General features: G+C 36.0%; 1 protein-coding gene across 1 annotated transcript in view; it reads left to right on the forward strand.

Annotated features, from left to right (window-relative positions):
- LOC127158715 (apolipoprotein L3-like) overlaps positions 1-8,162 on the forward strand; it is a 31,998-nt gene that overhangs the window by 19,568 nt on the left and 4,268 nt on the right. The gene's annotated exons all lie outside the window — the stretch shown is intronic.

Raw genomic sequence — 8,162 nt, forward strand, 5'->3', positions numbered from 1 at the left:
AAAGTCCCATTTTAATATTGGAATCAAACATCAGTGTGGATAAAATATAACACCATAATTTCAATTAAGGCTTTAAAATAATAATTTAAAATATAATAAAAAATCATTAAAAATACAATTTGTGAATCAATTCAGCTGTTCGTACTTTAGTAATGACAAATTTAAGGAATGTGGTACCTAAGAAAACCATCTGTCATTTAATGTTATTTTTGGACCTCACATGATTGTTTATGTAACAGTGAACATTTATGCAATTTGTGTTTATTTCTCTGTTTATTTTAACATATTGTTTAATTTGTCTTACCTGAACAATGCAAAAATGATGATTTCTTCTTTAGTGCTTCTGTCTTTTTAGAAATGTTGAAAAATGTGTTTCTCAATCTCTCCTTTCTTTTAAGGCTTGATATAAGATATTTGAATATATGTTCCACTGAACAGAACCTTTGTCAAATGCAGCCAATCAGGTTACATATATGGCTGATATACTGTATATGAGGAAGTTCAAATATCCAGGTTTTAAACAGATCATACGTATCTATTTTTAGGATAAAATGATGCACTGTGGATGTTTGGATTTGGTGTCTGTGATTAATTTGTTTTAGGGCAGATGTTAGTAGTTGCAGCTCTTTCATAGATGTTGGCTTTGTGAAGTTCTCTGTAGTTGCTTTTATAAAAACAGGGTCTTCAAGGTGAATACTGAGGTTTGTTGTCAACTTTCTGCTCAATGGTCCCTATATCACTTTCAGTTTCAGCCACTGTTATTCCTGCTTTCTGAAGTCTTGCCATGCTTTGTGTAGTCATAATCATAATTGTTGTTAAAATACCAAAATAATTTTGGCTGTTAAGGTTACAGATTCTCCTACTAAATGGGCTCCCATGATTTGCCCTTTTTGGAAAACTGACAAGTCACACCTTTCACCCACACCCTACTAAACAAGAAAAGTTTTAGAGATACAAATACTGTGGTTGATCTGTAGGTTAGTCTTTTCTGTTTTTCCTACACAGTTTGTTATGTGACATTTTCCACAAATGTTCAAACAAGCCCACATAAAAAACATGCAAAAGAGAGTCAATCTTCCAGAACAGCCATGAGCAATGTACACAACAATGTACTTTGTTACATACATCAGTTCACTGCAATGAACTATTTTAAATATGTCATGTTATGTCACGTCACATTTATTTATACAGCACTTTTTAACAAAATAGGTTGTGTCAACCAACTAATACAGTATTAAATAGGACAATAGTGTGTCAATAATGCAAAAGTTTCAGAGGTTGTTTCTAGATGCTGATCCACCATCAGTGCTGGGTACGGACTGGATCCAGGGACTGCAGTGACTATCTGATCTGGATACAGACTGGATCTGGTGGCTACGGTGACCTTGGAATAAGAAAGAAACAGACTAACATAAGCATAGATGCCATTCTTCTTGTGATGCAACGAGTATGTTGGGTGTTATGGGAAGTGTTCCTGGTTCCAGTTGACCTAAAATGCATTCCTAACAGAGTTTTGAGAATGCAGTGGATGTGAGGGACTATAATGTGCATATGAGCTCTCTCAAGTACTGAGGAGCTAAACCATTCCAAGTAATTAGCAAGATTTTAAAATCTATACGATGTTTAATAGGGAGCCAGTGCAGTGTTGACAGAACTGGGCTAATATGGTCATACTTTCTGGTTCTAGTAAGAACTCTAGCTGCTGCATTTTGGACCAGCTGGAGTTTGTTTATTAAGCGAGCAGAACAACCACCCAATAAAGCATTACAATAATCTAACTTTGAGATCATAAATGCATTAAATAACGTTTCGGCATTTGACATTGAGAACATAAGTCGTAACTGCAACATTTTTGAGATGGAAAAATTTAGATTTGTGGTTTTGCAAATGCTAGAGATGTGGCTTTCAAAGAAAAGATTGCCATCAAATAGCACACCCAGATTCCTAACTGATGACGTAGAATTGACAAAACAGCCATGAAGTTTTAGACAGCATTTTAGGTTTTTGCGTGCAGAGGTTTTAGGTCCAATTAATTAACATCTGTTTTTTTTGTTTGTTTGTTTGTTTGTTTGTTGTTGTTGTTGTTTAGTTTTGTTTTTTTAGAATTGACCAGTAAGAAATTACTTGTCATCCAGTTTTTTATATCAACTATGCATTCCACATATACTACGCGTTACGGTAATAGCGTGTAAAAACCCACATCATAGGAAAAACAATCTTTGGCTTTCATTTATTCCTGGAATATTTCCAGATCCCAATTTGTCAAATAGTTGTATCTCGGCCAAATATTGTTCTATCATAGCAAACCATACATCAATGGGAAAAAAAAAAAAAAAAAAAATCATATTTATTAGCTTTCAGATGATGTATAAATCTCAATTTGGAGGTCCAGAGTCACATATGGTAATAAAAAATAGAGATAAAATAGAATTATGACTGTGCAAATGTTTTAAGATGATATATACAGTTTAAGTGATTAATTAGACATTGAATACTACTATTTTTATGAATGGGAGAAACCAAGCTTTTCAAAGCTCTGAAGCAGTTAAAGCAATTAATTTCAAAAATGTGCAATACACCCTCCTAAAGGTAGCTAAATAAAACAGAATAAAAATGTTCTATTGAAAGTTAAAGGAAATTTGTGATCAAGAAGTGGTAATGTTGAACCAAAACATTTAAAGAGGACTAATTGTTTGACAATTAAAAGTGTTAATAGTGTAGCCATTTCTGCAACCCTTTATTTAAAAAAACAACAAAAAATAAAAAATGTATACTCATTCTTCTGTAGATGAAGCTCGATCATGAATGGTTTGCGCACACATAGATGCATTTAGGTGGATCGGGGGAAGCAAAAACAAAAGCAGTCCTCTGTGTCTTCAGTGGCTGAACTTACAAAGGTAAATGACAACTGCTACATACATTATTACATCAAACACTTCAAGAGACATTCTTGTCTACTCCATCGACAAAACAATGGTGGACCGCCAAGAATCTGTGAATGCCTTGATCTGAGACTTATCATTAAAGGGTGGTTGTGTGCAAACACTGCCAAGACACATTTCAGTTCAAACAACATGTAAAAGTGACTTTTGCATGCGATGACCCCTTTAAAATAGTCCTGTTTATTTCGATGAATGTTAGGAAAACATGGAAAAATACATTTGATATATTTTGCTTGTTATATGCACAAAGAGGTGTGATTTATAAACTACAAGGAAGCGTACATGATTTATACTGTGTGCATGTACAGTAAATATTAAGATGATCAAATGTGTTTGATAAATGTATTACTTTATTAAACTGAAGGTGTTACAACTTTTAACTAGCACTATTTTTAGTCTAAAAAGTGTTGATTAGAAACAGCTTCTTAAGTACGAATAAGTTGTCCCAAAACAGGAAAATGCTATCATTGATTACTCACTTACTCACTCATATATACAGCACCAGAACTCCCACGTTCAAGGCACAGAAACAAAGTAAGGACATTGTTAAAATAGTCCATTTGACATCAGTCGTTCAACAATTTTTTTTGTACACAAAGAAAACAAAAATTATGACTTTATTCAACAATTCTTCTCTTCGCTGTCACCGTTTAGGAGAAGAGGAATGCACATGCATGTGTCATTGTGCTCTTATGAATTTTAGTTTTCGTTTCACACAAAAAGCTTCATAAAATTACTGTTGAACCACTGATGTCACATGAACTATTTTAACTATGTCTATACTACGTTTCTGTGCCTTGACCGTGGTAGTTCCCTTGCTGTCTGGAGAATCAGAAAGCTTTTGGATTTTATCTCCTATTTGGGTTCATGCATATACTTTATTTTTGAAAGATTGTTTTTTCAAGGCATTTTTAGATGCTTTTAGTTTTTCTTGGTGGAAGCTTTGTGTTTGGTTAGCTAATAAAATATTAAAACTCAATTCAATATTATGTGTACAATTTCTTAATTCTGTCATCCTGGTATGTTACTCTCAGCTCTGTTGTCTTGTAAAAGGATCATTATTCAAAATTTTCAACAGTGTGCACATTGACACCATCTGGTGGTGAAAATGATAAATAAGTAAAACGAAAAGTCCAATTTTCCAAACCATTCAGAACCATACAGTTCTTGAAACAAAGACACATTTCTCAAAATGTTTAACAAATGTGCTCAGTGTTTTCTGCAAAACTCTACAGAAAAATAACATAATTTTTCACAGGTTTAAACATGTTCTCATTTAGAAAACATACACTCTATATATTTACCTCAAGAATCACAAAATGAACACACATAGCACACATTGATCCATGTGTGAACATTAAGTAGCAGAACTGATGACACACCGGTCTGAATCTCAGGTTGACATGAACAAGAGCACAGGTGATTATGTCATTTGGAAAATAAATCATGGTAGTTGGAGACAAAGAGGAAGAGGAGAAAACAAAAATGAAGGGGGTGAGGTCAAAAGTCATTTGTGACCCTGGACCACAAAACAAACTAGTCAAGGGTCAATTTCTGGAGATTTATACATAAAGTTGAATATATAAGCTTTCCATTGATGTATGGTTTGTTAGAATAGGTTTTGTGGTCCAGGTTCACATTTATGTCTGATGAAATACAAAGCACTAGTTGACCATGTTCATGTGCAGAACTGAGAGTCGACTGTCTTGAGGATAAATATAAATATAAATACTATGCGTTTGTGTGTGTGTTTTTCATAATAAAATGTGTGTGTGTGTATATATATATATATATATACACACACACACACAAACACACACAAGAGCTTCGATCAGGACTGCTAACAGGCTTGTGTAATTTTTTGAATATGTTTTATTTGTTGTTCAATTTACATTAGAAATTTGGACAGGTAATTTAGAGGGGATACAGCTAAAATTAAATCAAAACTACAAAACACTGGGGTGAAATTTTAAAGAAATTAGCAATTAGTTTGTAATGGAATAACAACACTAAATTAAACTCAAAGTTGACATTGTTATTTCAAGCGGTTAGCCTAACCTTACGAAAAAAGAAGTTTATAGCTAAACGAAACATTGGAAAGTATATACTTTTAGTCTACTGTTTATGTACTTCTCAGAAATATACTTAAAATAACATTTAAGTATATTTGACTTATAGGTAGGAAAACGTCTAAATATATTTGAGATATACATGCTCCTAGAATCTGTGTTTTCACTGTTATACGGTAGGGGGTGCTATTACAGATCTTCTGTACAGAATTTCCAAAACACACAAGTGAAGAAGAAACCTAAACAACATGGTTCTACATTTAATCTAACACAATCATCAGACATAAAACAGCATCAAAACTGTAACATTATGGAATAAAATGTTGACCAATAAAGAGGTAATAATGACTGTCAAGCTTTGGGGTGTTGATCGACTCCATCTATGTTTTGATTATCATTCTAAATCCAATTAATTTTTTTAGCTTTTTGTTCAAAATGTTGTTTATTTCTTTGTTTGTTATTTATTAAACTTATTCAGGTGTTTAAAAAAGAGTGCATAAAGCTAGAATAAAATGTTTTTTGTTTACAAGCAGATACCCTGTTCTTTCTTTTGATGTTTTGTGTGTTCGGATATTCATATAACAAAATACATACAAATTAACACCTGAATAGGGACATAGTAGTATACTTGAAGTATGTGAAGTTCACTTAAAGAAAACTTACGAGTATACTTGCAGTATAAAACTACTAAACTAGTAGTTTACTGAGACTATACTTCAAAGTGTAGTAAAAATGCTACTACACGTATTTCATTTGTGTAAACTATTAGTATACCTATAAGTTCACTTTTAGTATAGTTACAGTACAAGCTTAAAACTTTAATGTAAAATTGTTGTTGTACTCAATGTTTACCGTCATACTTAAACTGTACGTAAAAGTATACTTTTATATACTAGAAAGTGGGACAATTTAGTTCCAAGGAGTATTGAAATAGTATACTTGCAAGTATACTTCTAGTACACTAATATTTTTATACTTACTACATAAAGTATACTTCAAAATAAACTTGAACTTTACTTAAGCATACTTAATAAAATAAACTTGAAGTAAACTACTTTTTGGTAAGTGTATAACAGGAAATTCTGGGTGTCTTTAAGCAAAATCTGAACATTTGCTTCTGCTCTGGAAAGGCATTCCTTCTCTGATGACGTAATGGCTTGAGCAAACCATGCCCCTCCAACTGTTAGTGAGAGACTGAGAGGAGAAGCGCAAAAATAAAACCCCATTCACTATTCAATATTACATTTCAGTTGGAAATGTGTCACTACACTGAAATAAAGTTGACAGCAACTTCCAGGTTCACACAGACTTTAACACTGCAGGTCACTAATTGGTAAAAGAGATTCATCACTACCAGCGTCATTGTATTTGCAACACGAGACACCAAACCTGCTAACAGCAACAGCCACCTCAGTATCGTTTGCACGACTTAAACGATTTGCTTGGGAAAAAAAAAAAAGCGGCTCCTGTTTTGTGTTTGTGTTTTGCGTTTACAAAGATGTCATGGCAGTAGAGGCAGCACAACTTGTCTATAATCACACCCAGTTTGAAGTGGAAATAACTGCGCTAGAAAAGCAAGCGACCCCGAGCCGTGCCAAAACAAGTCGTGCCATGCAGTGGAAAAGTGAATGCTTGACATTCCTTTTTCCCCTTTAATATTCCCCTTCTAGGGTTGTAAGTAGATAGCCCACTCTCTGTGGTCTGGACAGCTTTGCAGGAAGGCCTTACCTGGCTATCTAGGCTAGCTGTGTATTGTGTATTCTTGGTCTACGAGTCTTCACACCCTTAAGATATAGCTATCTGAGGACAGCTGTGTTCTAGCTCATTAGCTGTTCTCCTTACCTGGGATTTAAGTCTCTTTGAGCTCCTCTAGAGGCTTTCTAATACAGCCTCTTCAGTGGTCTTGTGTATCCAGGCTAGTATTGCTTACATAGCATAGCATAGTGTTTTTAACTTGTTTGGGATGTCTCCTTTCTCTGAATGGGTTCCCCCATTTCTGCTAGATTAAGTGAGCGGCTCAGGTGTCAGAGGCTTGGCCCCTTTCTTAGGAAAGGCTTTGTGTATGTCTGTCACTTCTGTGGTGCTCTCTCACAAGGTGGACAAGCATGCGCCTTGGCATGACATAGTTGACATTTTGTTCCTCAAAATGTCTGCTAGAGGACACAGTGTAAGTTCCCTAGAAGGAAAACGTCTCAACTACGCATTTAACCATGGTTCCCCAAGAATAAATGAGACACTGCATCCCCTCGCCATGCCTTTGGCCTGCCTGTTTACATCTCATTCGGACAACTAAGTTGGTGACACATTCAGCAGGTTCCCTTTTATACTTCCGGACACCTGCCTATGACGTCACGGGCCACGTGGACCAATAGGATTGGCATTGTTTCACACATTTCTCAGACACTGGTCATGCTGGCAGCATTCCCCAAAATGCCAATTGTTTACTACTCACAAAAAAAAAAAAAAAAAAGTTGCAGGTTTAGCCAGTTTCTAGTCTTAAAAAAATGCTAGAAAAACGAAATGACCGCTAATTTTTAATTTACCAGTCTGTGGCTGTAACGAAGTGAACGAGACGAGAGGCGAGCGGATCCATATGCAAGCTTTTATTTAAAACGCGAGACAAAGACATGGTCGTACAGGCTGGGTCGAGACGGGAGCAGACAGGAATATCAAAGGCAGTGGGAGAGAGTAATCCAATAAACGTGAGCAATAGTCCAAAAGGCAGGCGGCTAGACAGTCCAAACGAGAAACCAGGCGAGAGAACAAAACCAGGAACGAGGAAACTAGGAAACGCTAATAATAACAACAACAACAGGAAAATACAACCAACCGTGAAGTGCACTAAAAAGGAGCGGGGTTTTTATAGGGCGCCTGATTGGTCACGGGGACTGACGCAATAAGAGCGGTGGAGGATGGGAGATGCAGTCCGAGATGTATAGTGACAGTCAGAGTGCGTAAGTGATGCGAGAGTGACATCTGGTGGTTGGTGGACAGCGGGACACAGACCAGATTCGTGACATAGCCCCCCCCCAAGGAGCGGCTTCCAGACGCTCTAAGGGAACAACAGTCCAGGGGTGCGGTGGGGTGGGAGTGAGACAGGGCGAGGGTTGGAGGGCCAGGTCCATGTGGAGGGCCCAGTGATTGAGGCAGG

The sequence above is a fragment of the Labeo rohita genome, unplaced genomic scaffold (genome assembly GCF_022985175.1).
Source record: "Labeo rohita strain BAU-BD-2019 unplaced genomic scaffold, IGBB_LRoh.1.0 scaffold_166, whole genome shotgun sequence".
In the NCBI taxonomy this organism is placed as follows: Eukaryota; Metazoa; Chordata; class Actinopteri; order Cypriniformes; family Cyprinidae; genus Labeo; species Labeo rohita.